Source organism: Chrysemys picta, chromosome 1 (genome assembly GCF_011386835.1).
Source record: "Chrysemys picta bellii isolate R12L10 chromosome 1, ASM1138683v2, whole genome shotgun sequence".
NCBI lineage: Eukaryota > Metazoa > Chordata > Testudines > Emydidae > Chrysemys > Chrysemys picta.
In genome coordinates this window covers 163,063,228-163,075,687 of record NC_088791.1, presented here as the reverse complement: position 1 = coordinate 163,075,687, position 12,460 = coordinate 163,063,228, and the positions used below count along the sequence as shown (strand labels likewise).

Here is a 12,460-nt window from a genome sequence, read left to right as displayed (position 1 = left end):
TTTACAGATTGAGGGCTATAACAACTAGTTGAAATACATGTTTACACAAAACTTTAAATAAATACTTTAACACGTGGAGCATTATACAGAATAAATGGCAGCTGGGTGGAGTATTTGGGTTTTAATGGAATTCGTTTCCATTGCACATTCCGTGGAACTTGTTGCCCCATCTCCCACCCGCATGTGTCATTTTTTTTTTTGGATTTAAACTCTTAGGGACAGGGACTGGCATTGTTGGTGGGACAGGCAGCACCGCCTCTTAAGATAGCCTGACACTTCCCATTATAAGACCATGTTTTCAGTTGCTTATAGCTTGGCCCAATTTTAATCATTTAGGCTGAAATCTTCCATTCCAGATATTTGGAAAGTTTCAGCCACAACAGCTCAGCCATTTCCAAGGACAAGGTTAAGGGAAAAAGCATTGTTTCACAATGTTAAACAATTCTAGCAACTTTTTTGCTTGGAGAAGCTATAACACCCCCATGTTTTGGAGCAGGGACTTGAGATTTGGGATGGAGTGATCATGGTGTCAGGGATATACCTTTTGCCATCCCCATGAAAAATCTGAGACTGGTTGGGCAAAGAGAGGGGGAGTTGGAGGGTAATGCAGGGAGACTAAGACTGGTTGACTGGGGAGAGAAGGGGAAGAGGAGGCTCAGAATGGTTGGACAAGGAGGGAGAGCAGTACAGGCTGAACTAGGAGTTGAGAGGAGGTGGGAAACTGGGACTGGCAACCAGTGGGAGGAGAGTGGGGAAAGGTAGAGAGGGCAGATAGGTCTGACGAGAAGCAGGGTTGTGACAAACTTTGGCTTTGTCTATACTAGCATTTTGTCGGTCAGGGGTGTGGAGAAAAAAAAAAAACCACCCCCAACCAACACAAGTTTCACTGACAAGTGCCGGTGTGGACAGCACTATGTCGGTGGAAGTTGCTCCTTGGGGGTGGCTTAATTATGCCGGTGGGAAAGCTCTCTCCTGCTGACATAGCGTGACTACATGGGAGACCTTACAGCAGCACAGCTGCAGCGGTACAGGTGTACTGCTGTAAGGTCTGTAGTGTAGACATGCCTTAGATTAGGTGAGGGAGCCTGGGAAGGGAGAATAGGAGCCAGTGGTAGGGGAAGGTGAAGAAAAGAGAATGGGGGTTGGGGGAAAGGGAAGGACAAAATAGACGTGGAGTTGGGGTGGGGTGGAGCAACTTTGACTGGCTGGGCAAGGAGATGAACTAGGATGAGAAGCCTGGGGAGTGCAGACTAGAAATGAGTAGGCAAGGAAGATGGGACTGGGACAATGAGCCAGGGATGGGAAAGAGACAGGACTGAAATGGAATGGAGTGGACATGGCAGAAGGGGTCAAGCTTGGATGAAACAGACAGAAAGATAGATAGAACTCCCCTCCACTGCCTGGCATGGAACCCAAGATTACCATGTTTCACCATTCCTCTGTGAAACCCACTAACAATACATGTGTCTCATCCTGCTCTGGTCCAAATAGAGGGTCTATGTGGGGCAGTTACAGCACAGCATGCTAGTGCATGCTGAAGTTTACACCCCTCTAGTCCAAACTGTGCAGCCATGTAGAGAAGCCTACAGCCAGTTGTGTATTTCAGCCAATAAACTCAAGGCCTGGTTCCCAGAGAGCACCCTGGGCTCAAGAATTCAGAGATTGGGGGATTAACGCAGAGATCCAACTCTTCTGCTGCTTGCCACAGCTCCTTGAGAAATAAATTTACATCACAAGGCTAGCAAGAGAGCATTTCTTTTGAAGTGAACTGGGCTTCTATGCAAAAAACAAATAGAAACAAAACAACATTGCTGCCTGGTGATTCTGACTTAACAGTATTACATTCATAGGGGATTCAAGAAGAATTATATGGGCCTACAGTCTCCTTCTCCAATCATACACCCTGTCTGGAACCACAGATTCACAAATACAGAGTAGGACTACTACTGCAACAATATGCTCTCCATGGAATCTAATTAACTCCTGTTACTAGACCTCTCAAAACCTATTCTAAGCTGGCTGGGTACCTACCCTGTACTTGGTCAGTTCTGCTCTGCAATGAAAGAAGGAAATGGCAAAGGGTCAGGGAGCAAGGTCATTATAAATGCTGGGCTGCCAAAAATCAGTGACTACAAGATGTTGACCTGCCTGACACCACCTGACTAGAAAGGTCAGCAAGACCATTTCTGAAGCCTCATTTAGTCTGCCGGTTTTCCCACTCTCTCAGTATTTTTTATCTAAGTTATCTGTTGCCCATGCATTTTCACTACAGGCTTTACTATAATACAAATAAATAACACTGAAATACAAGTAAAATAAAATATCAAATCAATAAAAATAAAAGTTATAGCTGAGTATTCATACTGAAAACCAAATCAAGTGAGTTTAGACCCTTCTGCCTCTGCCCCAGCTACTTTTCTGACTCTTACCTCAACAACTGAGTGCATCATTGATATTAACTTTCGTGCCAAGACCAATGTTAAGCAAATAGACCGCAGTTTTATTGATGGGTTAATGAGAGATGAAGTGAGCTATCAAAGTGTGCATGGAAAATCTGTGACAGAACTGAAAGTTGAACCCAGATCACCTGGGACTCCATCTAGTGTCCTAATCACAAGATCATCCCCCACCACCTTGCTTCAGTCAGAAGTTTCTATCTTCATTTGCTCAATTTAAGCAACATGTTCTGGTCTTGTTTTTTCTTGGAACAAGCACATGCATTATTTTGACTTCACTGGTAGGGGTCTGCAGACATCCTACAGTTGGAGCCAACCTGAAGGATTTTGGTGTCCATGTGAATAGTATTTACATCCATCTTTGGTTCTTATTTTGCCTGGCCATCTCAACTGGTATCTTGGAAGAAGACTCACGCAGATTACAGAGTTACATAGGAACATATTAGTTAATGGGTCTGGCTGTGAACAGTGTTCATGTTGTCCACACCCCAGGATATGGATGATCACAAGCATGACCCAGACTGACTTCCCAAAGTGGGTCACTCTGGCAGACATCAAGCATTGGCAGCAAGAACTATAAGTACAAATATAAGGAGAGTAGATGGAAATTACAAACCTCAGGATGGACTACAGTATTTTATTAGTCATATTGGTACAATTTTTCCCCCCCCATCTATATGTGCCTTGTATAACCCTAACACCCAGTGGCAGATTTAAAACATGCGAATTTAGCTGCCTATAATTATCTATCCCAAGCGCGAGGTTCTTTTAACAAACCTTCAAGTGCAACCACTATACACAAGTATTAAGAATACTATCTTATCCTCACACTCAGAGAAAAATTGGGCCAAGCCCAAAAATATTTACAAGTATTAAGCAACCCTCATCCTAAATGTATCGCATGTGTTTAATGGTTAAGGCAATTGAATGGGACTCAGGACACCTGGGTTTTAGGTCCCTCCTCTGACACACTTCATGTGAACTTGGGCAAATACCCCATTACTGCCTTTAGGACCTTTGACTGTACAGCAGGGAATCAGAGAAGTACATGTAGTGGGGGGAGGGGGAGAAGAGAGTGCCCTCCCTTATTCCCTATCTACTTCAGTTCTCCATGTAACCATTGGCTGGGCAAGGGGGGAAAGGAGGCCAGCTGATTGGCTGCCAACTGCTCCCACCCCTTTGCTATTTTAAGCTAGCCCGGGCTTTTCAAAAGCCTCCTTCTCTCTGATTAACTGCCCGGCCCTTCCTCCCATTAATTGTAGATTAGCATTGTGCTGCTTATGATGCTGTCAGTCTGACTGATCACCATTTTTCAGGGATCTTGGGCCAAGTTGACATATGGGCAAGTGGGTTTTTTCACCGTCCTCGCAGTCTCATGGAGGCATAGTTGGGTTGGAAACTATAGGATTCAAGGTTTCTATAATGCTGTTAACTAAGGTTACTGACTTGCCACAACCTGCAGCTGGTGTCCAATGTGGGTAAAGGTAAAGGAGCCAGTACCCAAACAAGACCCAGGATTTCATAGTTGGACCTTGCACTCAGGGGGGAGAGGAGTCTGAAGTCTTTGATAACTGAGGTTCCCCCCAACTCTGCCCAGCCTCTGGGCCTCTGCCACACCACCCTTCTTATGCAAGGGGGATGGCTAGAGGTTTCACAACAGGACCTGAGTCCGTGAGATAGACCAGGGATAGATTCTGAGTCATTGTTTAGTTTGTAATCTGCATGGGAACCAATTAAATGCCTGAAATCTGAAAGCAGGGGGAAAGTGGCAGCATAGTGCCCCACCCAATGTATAATTCATAAAGTTGTGGCCTGACATTTAAACCATCCCATGTGCCTCTCATTCATTCACCAGCTTCTCCTGATCAATCACTTCATTGCTCTGTACCTCGGCTCCCTGGACCTGGGATAATAATTTACTCTCTTTCAACTTTTGCCCTTGTAATCTTGTCCATTTAGATTTGAGGTTGGGGACTTCCTTATACCTATATACAGAGCCTAGCCAATTGGGATCCTGACACTGGTTGCAGCTTCTAGGCAATACTGGAATACAAGCAACTTGAAACATCCTGGAAACTCAATACACTTGGACTATTTCAAGCCATGGGAGTGAGTATATTCCAAAGCAGAGGGGATATTGCCCTGCCAGCAACTATAATCTGAATCAAGCAAAGGGACTCCAGGTAAACAGCCCACTGATTGCAATCTGACACCAATATTTCTGGAGTTGCCAGTTGAAGCTCTATAGCTACAGCCTCTTTGTTATGGATGAGGTATATTGTACACTCCCCCAAATGACAGCACGGTGAGTAGTGAATGAATTTTCAAGTCAATCTGTTTCTGAGTGCAATTAAGAATGAGTCCTTAGAGAAACTGAGCACTCTACATCTGACTTTTTTTTTGTCCCAAATGATTTTCACTCAAGTGTTGTCTATCTAAGAAACTAGCAGAGAATTGAATCTTGAGTATATGCAATGCAATGGGTAGCTTTTTGGAAATAAGTTTTGACGCTTAAGTGACTGAAGAATATGATTCTTCTTCAGAGCCACTGATGAAGAATTGCTCTTTCAAAATGGACAGCATTTCCTACTGTCCTAGATAGATCTGAAGCCACAGTTTGCCCTTAGCAAAGATGGCCACTGTCTTCATTCACTAGCTCATCACAGTTCTTTTGTATCCCCTTACAACATAGCCCCTCCCCATCTTCCTCAATGGCAACTCTGTTTCACTAAGGTTTGGGACAATGATCAGCTTTGCTAAGTGTGCATTATGGCTTTAGCCTCAACAAGAAAATAGCACGAGCACTGACTGTGACCACACTTCCTTTCTTTTCTAGTTACAGTGGTTAGTAGTTTCCATTCTAACGCCTCTTGCCTTACAGGCACAACTTTCCACAATATTCCCCTTTGAAACTGTATTTTTTCTTCCCGTCAGCCCAAAGACAATGTTCTCCCCTTTATTACTCCTGGGTGCAGGAGAGCAACATCAGCAGTTTTGCAGTTGGAGAACTAAACTATTCGCTATCGCTAATCACCTCTCCCGCTGACACAACTCAGATATGGCTGAATGCAAACTTCAAACTCAGTCTCCCATCCTCATGTTTTACTCATGTGAACAGGGCCATTGAGGTCAAAGTATTTCTTCTTGTGAGTAAGACCTTGCAGGCTTAGGCCATGCCCATGTTAATAGGCCCTCATGAGTAGCACAAGCTTTGCTCAAATAGAAAAGAAATGCTTTAACCTAAGGTGCGAAGACTTGAGAATGTGGAACTTGGCATGTGCAGCAGAACATTCTGTGACACTATCAGCTGCACTGTTAAAGATGGATGCTGTGTACATGCATGCATGGTTTGTTACCTCCACATTTACCTTGCTGCAGGAATTTATTTGGCTGCTGAAGCAGGAGACTGTAAACTCAAGAGGTTCAACAACTTTGGGGCAAGGGATACGGAGATTTAAGTGCAGGAAATTGCTTTTCTCCAGACTAAGAAATATATAACCACCTTTGTAGCTCCAAAAGCCCATTCGTTCCAGAGTGGGGAACATACAAGTCACAGCTTGCTTTGATGACTCTTGTTACATGCAACCTATTGGTAATACAGTATGATAACCATTCCCAACCCACCTGTGTTCCTCTGAAATTATAAGGGCTCACATTGGACTACAGTGTCAGCTTCAGGTCATTTTTAGATTTAAAGGGGCAGAACCAAGTTAAACAGTCATGATCCTGCTATGTTGAATGAGCAAACTGACCGATGGAACTGGAGAGACTGGGAGGAGGCCACCCAACTGCCACTTAAAACAGGTACCTTACTGTTGGAAAGAAGATATACTAGCCTCTTTCTAGCAGAGAACAAGTTAGTTAAGGGAAAATGAGGGGGGTTATTTGGAAAGGGTTATTTGGAAAGAGGATGCGTGGAAGCCATTACAGGACTTGTGGCTGGAAGGAAGAAGTACCTGTTGTGAGAACTTTAAAGAGGGTCAAGTGGCTCCATTTTCCCCTCAAACAAGGTATTCTGATCAGCACCCAAACGCCAGGCACTTGACTAAACCCAAATCTCATCTCTGAAACTTTGAATTTCAATTGTAACTAAATGCAAATTGGAATACAATGGATCAATAATGTATTCAACATGAAGAACAATTAAGCATAGCACAGTTAACTTGCAGACATTCATGAAATTGTAGTGACTTTTGCTTTAAACCATGGGTCAACCCAATGTAACTCAAAAGCAGCAGATTTAATACAAACAAGAGGAAGTACTTTTCACAAAATGCACAAGTCACCTGTGGAACTCATTGCTATGGGATGTTGTAATGGTCAAAAGTATAACTGCGGTCAAAAAAGAACTGGATAAGTAGATGGAGGATAAATTCATCAATAGCTATTAGCCAAGATAGTAAGGGATGTAACCTCATGCTCAGATTGACCCCAAACTTCTGACTACCAGAAGCTGGGAGTGAAAGACAGGCGTGGATCATTCTACATTTGCCCTGTTGAGCACACTTGCCCTGAAGCTCTGGTATAGGCCACTGTCAAAGACAGGATACTGGCAGGGTGGCAACTCATATATTCTTACATAAACTTGTTCTTTGACCCAGTCACAAACACTAAAATACATGCAATAATACTGTATATGTGCTATTAGTAGTTGTCTGCTGTCAGCTTAGTTTAATAATACTTAATGGTTCTATAACCTGACCATACTGATCCTTCTCAGTCTTACCTACAAACCCCTATGATTAACAACAAGCCCTACTGACCATTTGTGGTACCATCCTTATTACAGGGCCCCCTAAAGTTTCCATCAGTTTAATTTAGTGTGGATATCCTTCCCTTAGGGAAAATTCTTCATTTTCATAACCTTAATTTTCCACTTCTTTGCCAGTAACTCTCAGATCTGTCTCACTGATAGAAAGCCAACATATTTCAATCAAGTAAAGGTAACTCTAACTAATTGCCTATGGGACATATAAAGCCTGAGTGAGTCTAAGCTTTCTTCATTTAAAATCTAGTAAAAAATGAGCTGGAGATGCTTAAGACTGGATCCCATTATCAGCCTTAGTCCAGGACAGTTTTCAATTCATTTTGAGACATTTTAAGTAACACCTGAAACCAGAGCAAAGATCATCTCTTTATGGGTTTTTATTCCTAGCTGATTTGAGAGTATCACGTTATTAGGCAAAGTGTGCAAAGGACTTCGTGTGATCAGTTGAAAGATTTTAGTTTGCCAGGTCTGCAATTAGTAGATTCTAAGAAACCCAGCCACACTTTTATTTTCCCTAGGAAAGACTCCAGTAATGCCCATCTGTTCACATAACACATATAAGATGATCAGTAATCTTTGTCAGTATATTCAAAATTTGGCTGCTAAGGTGTTTTGACGTGAAAAGTAGTGCATGCCATATCGTACCAATTTCTACATCCTTACACCCACTGCAAGTAAAGAATTGATTTCAAGATTATGGTGCTGATGTGTAAAACCTTCATAGACAGGGCTTTGATTATATCTTCAAGTGTATATCCATGTACAGCCTGCCTAGATTAACAGCACTCTGGCAAGTCTCTCTTTCTGAGTCCTGATATCCATGGACACAGAATGCTTGGCAGGGCCGGCTCCAGGCACCAGCAGAGGAAGCACGTGCCTGGGGTGGCACATGCTAAGGGGCAGCATTCCATCCATTGTTGGGGCGGCAGTCCAAGCGTCTTTTTTTTTTTTCTTTCTTTCTTTCTTTTGGTCCGGCATTTCAGGCAGCAGTCCGGGAGGCTTTTTTTTTTTTTTTTTTTTGGGCTTGGGGCGGCAAAAATGATAGAGCCGGCCCTGATGTTTGGGGCTACAACTTTTTATCTTTATGATCCATGAGTTTGAAATACGTTTCCTTGTTTTGTTTGTGCATCAAAGTACTAGCCTTAGTTTTTCCTTTCTGTAAAATGCTGGTATTTTTCTAACATCCTCCATTCATTGTATTACCTTTATTAGATAGTTTCTATCATCCTGGAAACCCTGGGCCAAATTCTTCAGTGATGTATGCAGTCACAACTTCTCCTGATGTCACGAAAGCGCTACTCACTTACACCATAAATTATTAGCCCTGACTACATAAGAGGCACACCACATACAGTTACCGCAGAGAAAAAACCATGACAGACACAAGCAACACATGGTGAGACAAAGCTCACTCTTACTTTCAAGATGAACACAACAAACGTGGATAATTAAAAGGTTAGGCAATTAGATCAGATTACAGTAAATGAAGTATACTCTCCGCTGCCCTCCTCACCTCCTTCCAAATACAGATCTTAATTGTTTTGAAATGTGTTTACATCAGCGTAAACGTAATAGCATCTGCATTGACCAATATAAAGTCAGAATCAAGAGAGAGCTGGAATTAAGAGCAAGTGGGCCTTGTACTTAAATCTTCTATTTTAAATTTCTCAATTGTAATGTAATTGGACCTACTGGATATTAACTCTTTTCCCTTTTCTACCAAGTGCACTAAATGAGAAAGGAAGAGTCTTTCCTGTCGTACAGGCTTTTATACTCAAATTTACTTCAAGGCATAGGTTATCATTCATCATAGCTTGGATTGCTTCTAATAATGCTGCAAGCATTTTACAACAAGACAGCAAAAATCTTGATTATTAGCAATTCAGATTTTAATCTGCAAGGCAAAACCAGAAAAACATCCTTTAAAGAGATAATTGCTATAGAAAAATAAGCAAACAACTAGCCTTTCATTTTCATGTGCAAAAATGGCTGTTGGTTAGAAGTGAATTGTTGCACTGGGGCAGGTTTCAAAGCTCATTTCTTTCCAATGCTGTACTTAAAGTGATTTATTTCATCCACAGGAATGAACCTTTCTTCCCCCATGTGACAAGCAGGATTCACATGGAGGAATTAATACTTCAAAAACTGAAAAAACAGCAATGAACTGAGAGAAGGATTTTTCTATCAGAGATGGTTTCCTAAATCCACCACCTTTGCTTTTGTGAATTATTTTGTCTGTCAAAATGCATTACACAAACCTATAGCTATTTAAAAGCCGGAAATTAATAATAGCTGACACTTCTTTTTGGACTTCTCATGCAGCGTGTCCTGCACCTTTCATTTTTTAAGCAAGCTTTGATGTGTTTTCTTTTGAGACGTTTTTAGAAAATGTCACATCAACCACTAGGCCAAGTTTATTCATCCTGTACGTAGAGGTGCAGTATTAACTTCCCTCTGCATGTTTGTGGCAGAAGCTAGACTTACCACCACCACCTTCCTTGGGAGTCTAGCCAACAAGATGAAGGCTCTGACAGCTTTAGATCTAAATTTTCTAATCTGACCAGGAATGCCTCCATTTTGGGGGAGCTTAGTTTGACCCCACCTTAAAGGGTGCCTGATTTTCAGAGGGCAGGTGCTTAGTACTTAGTGAAAATCTGATGCCTTTAAGGTTACTCCGGCCTGGGCACTCAAAGGTAGTCTCATTTGAAAATGTAGGCCCTTGATTGCTGCTGATCCTTAATCCTTAGTAGCCACACCAGTAAAGGCAGCTTAACAAAAGCACTGCTGCAGCGTATCCCAATCACCATGAACTCAACTTTTTCGCAGGGATTATTTGTACTTTTTGGGCTGGGATGGCCCCTTACATCTGTGACCTGAGGTGTCTAGGGCAACCCACACTGAAAATGCCCAGGTCAGGCCAGGCTAGGGTGACCAGATGTCCCAATTTTATACAATACCAATTTTTGGGTCTTTTTCTTATATAGCCTCCTATTACCCCCCACCCCCGTCCCGATTTTTCAAACTTGCTGTCTGGTCACCCTAGGCCAGGCTACAAAAAGGAGAGCAGATTCTCCCAAACCTGGTGGTTAACACTATACTTAGATTCACCAGCAGGGGTGGAAGTAACACAGAAGACTTACCGGTACAAGAGAAGCACAATTGAAAACAAAATGGAGATGATACAGCTGCCTTTTTATATCCCTTGTCACGTGGCGTGTACATCCTTTGTCCCAAACACAAGCTCACAGCACATGGGTATGGAAAAGTACTTGGAGTCCCTTGTCCACAGGCACATTCCTACATGTCCTGCTGACGCAGAGGCATAGCCCCTGGCTTCTCTCAATGGGTTCATTATACTGCTGATTGCCCTTGATAGGCCATCAAGCAGGCTAGATAGTGCCGATGTCAATCTGTCTGGGGGTGTCACCCAGAAACATAGCACAGATGTGAGATACAAATATACCACACTTATAACTCGTGAAACAAAGATGATACAAAAATATAAACAAGATTATCATATTTAGAAAATCCTAACTTTTCCACTGATACCTTACATGGCATATTTTGTAAGATTCATTGCAACTTTGTAATATTGGGATCAATATTATTATACATGGTCAGACATATTCCATATAGCATCACAACTCCATTCTCCCAACACAACAGAAGCTGCTGTCCCCTCCCTCTTGATCCTCTAATAATTATAATTATTTATTATTTGCATTACCAAAGCACCTAAGGACCCTAGTCATGACCAGGACTCACTGTGCTAGGTGAAGTACAAACACAGAACACAATCTACTCTGACACCGCAAGAGTGCCTCTGTCCATTTTTTAGCATTTTCTTGTACCACTTACTTATGTACTTCCTCATGGTTCTCCCCGTCCCCAAACATTTCTTGTTTGTGGCTAGAACAGTTTCAAAGAATTGTTATTTACTCCAATAGTAAATTAGTCACAACCTTATACAGGTCTCTCAACTAAACAGGTGGAAAGCTTTAATGATTCTTTAAGTGCCTAGCATAGCACTGAAATATGATTCTTAGCCCAGATTCCATCCATTGCAATGAGAGATTCCAAATCAGCTAAGTGGGACAGAGAATCATGTGTATTTACTAAAGTTCTATATACCAGGAAAGCAGCATAGACATTTTAAAACAAAAATGCAACTCACCTGGGTTTCAGATTTCACTGCAATCCTAATCTCAGCCTGGGTGTAGTGATACGTTCATGGAGCTTCACAGACCTTTAAAATGATGCACTCCAGTTTACAGATTTGCAGCACAAAAATCAGTTTTGGGGGTGTCACTCAAAACTCAGAATCTGGCTGCTTTCCTTTTGCTTTGAAGCTCTTGGTTTGTGCAGACTCATATGGTACAAAACAAACAAAACCCTCGTACAACGCTCCTGCAAAATCAAGCCTGATGATTTCTGTATAGCCAACCTACAGACACATGGCCTCTGCCTGCCCCACCTTCTGCTTCCATCTAAAAGGGCCTCCAAGAATTCTACAAAGACCTGAAGGAACGGCTAACAAGTTCTGCTCAACTCCTCCTTATTCCCCCAACAACTATTAACTTTAAGTAACATATTTCAAACATTTGCCACTCTCACTTTTTGTCTATAATGCGACAGCTACTTAACATATCAATCAGACACCCATCTGTGCATTGTTTTAAGTCAAGCTGGTCTATTGCATCTTTTCACACTTCAGTTAAAAAAAAAACATTGATGCCACTTACAGAATTCATGTTTTTAAAAAATCTGATTAACATTTTACCTTTCTTGTTCATCATTAATCATGAACAGATATGTAGGTCACTAGATGTTTCCTGCAGTAGGTAAGTAAATCCTGTTATTTAGCCCTGCAGTGCCAAGTATCAAGACCCAAATAATTGAACGTGTGTGAGTGTGAGTGTGAGTGAGAGAGTGTGTGAGAGCGAGAGAGAGAGAGATTGTGTGCAAGGGAAAGTAAATAGTAGGGAGAGATGTCTGTATTTCAGCTTCTTCCAACCAGTCTCGGAAGCTTTTTGGTGGCTTTAAAAATTACATCAGGACTTAATAGCTATGGTTTTCAATTCCTTTGTTCTTTCTGGGGTGTAGCAGTTTCAGAGCTAAGTTTAAAAAATGGATGGTACATCCCTTTTTCTAAATTAAATTGTCTATGTGGAGCCATTTACTAATGAAACTTATGCATGCCACAACCACATCAGGCTTCTATAATGTTATACAAGTC

General features: G+C 42.0%; 1 protein-coding gene across 3 annotated transcripts in view; it reads right to left on the bottom strand.

Moving 5' to 3' along the window:
• The window catches only part of CD96 (CD96 molecule), a 92,050-nt gene extending 80,269 nt beyond the window's left edge, over positions 1-11,781 (bottom strand). Inside the window, exon 1 of one of the 3 annotated variants that reach the window (XM_008165965.4) lies at positions 11,399-11,781. The gene's annotated coding sequence lies outside the window, so the exon portion shown is untranslated. Of the gene's footprint in view, positions 1-2,429; positions 2,478-11,398 lie in introns of those variants that run through there. The other 2 variants (XM_008165972.4, XM_065574748.1) reach the window with 2 other exon arrangements.
• Between the last annotated feature and the right edge of the window lie 679 nt (positions 11,782-12,460).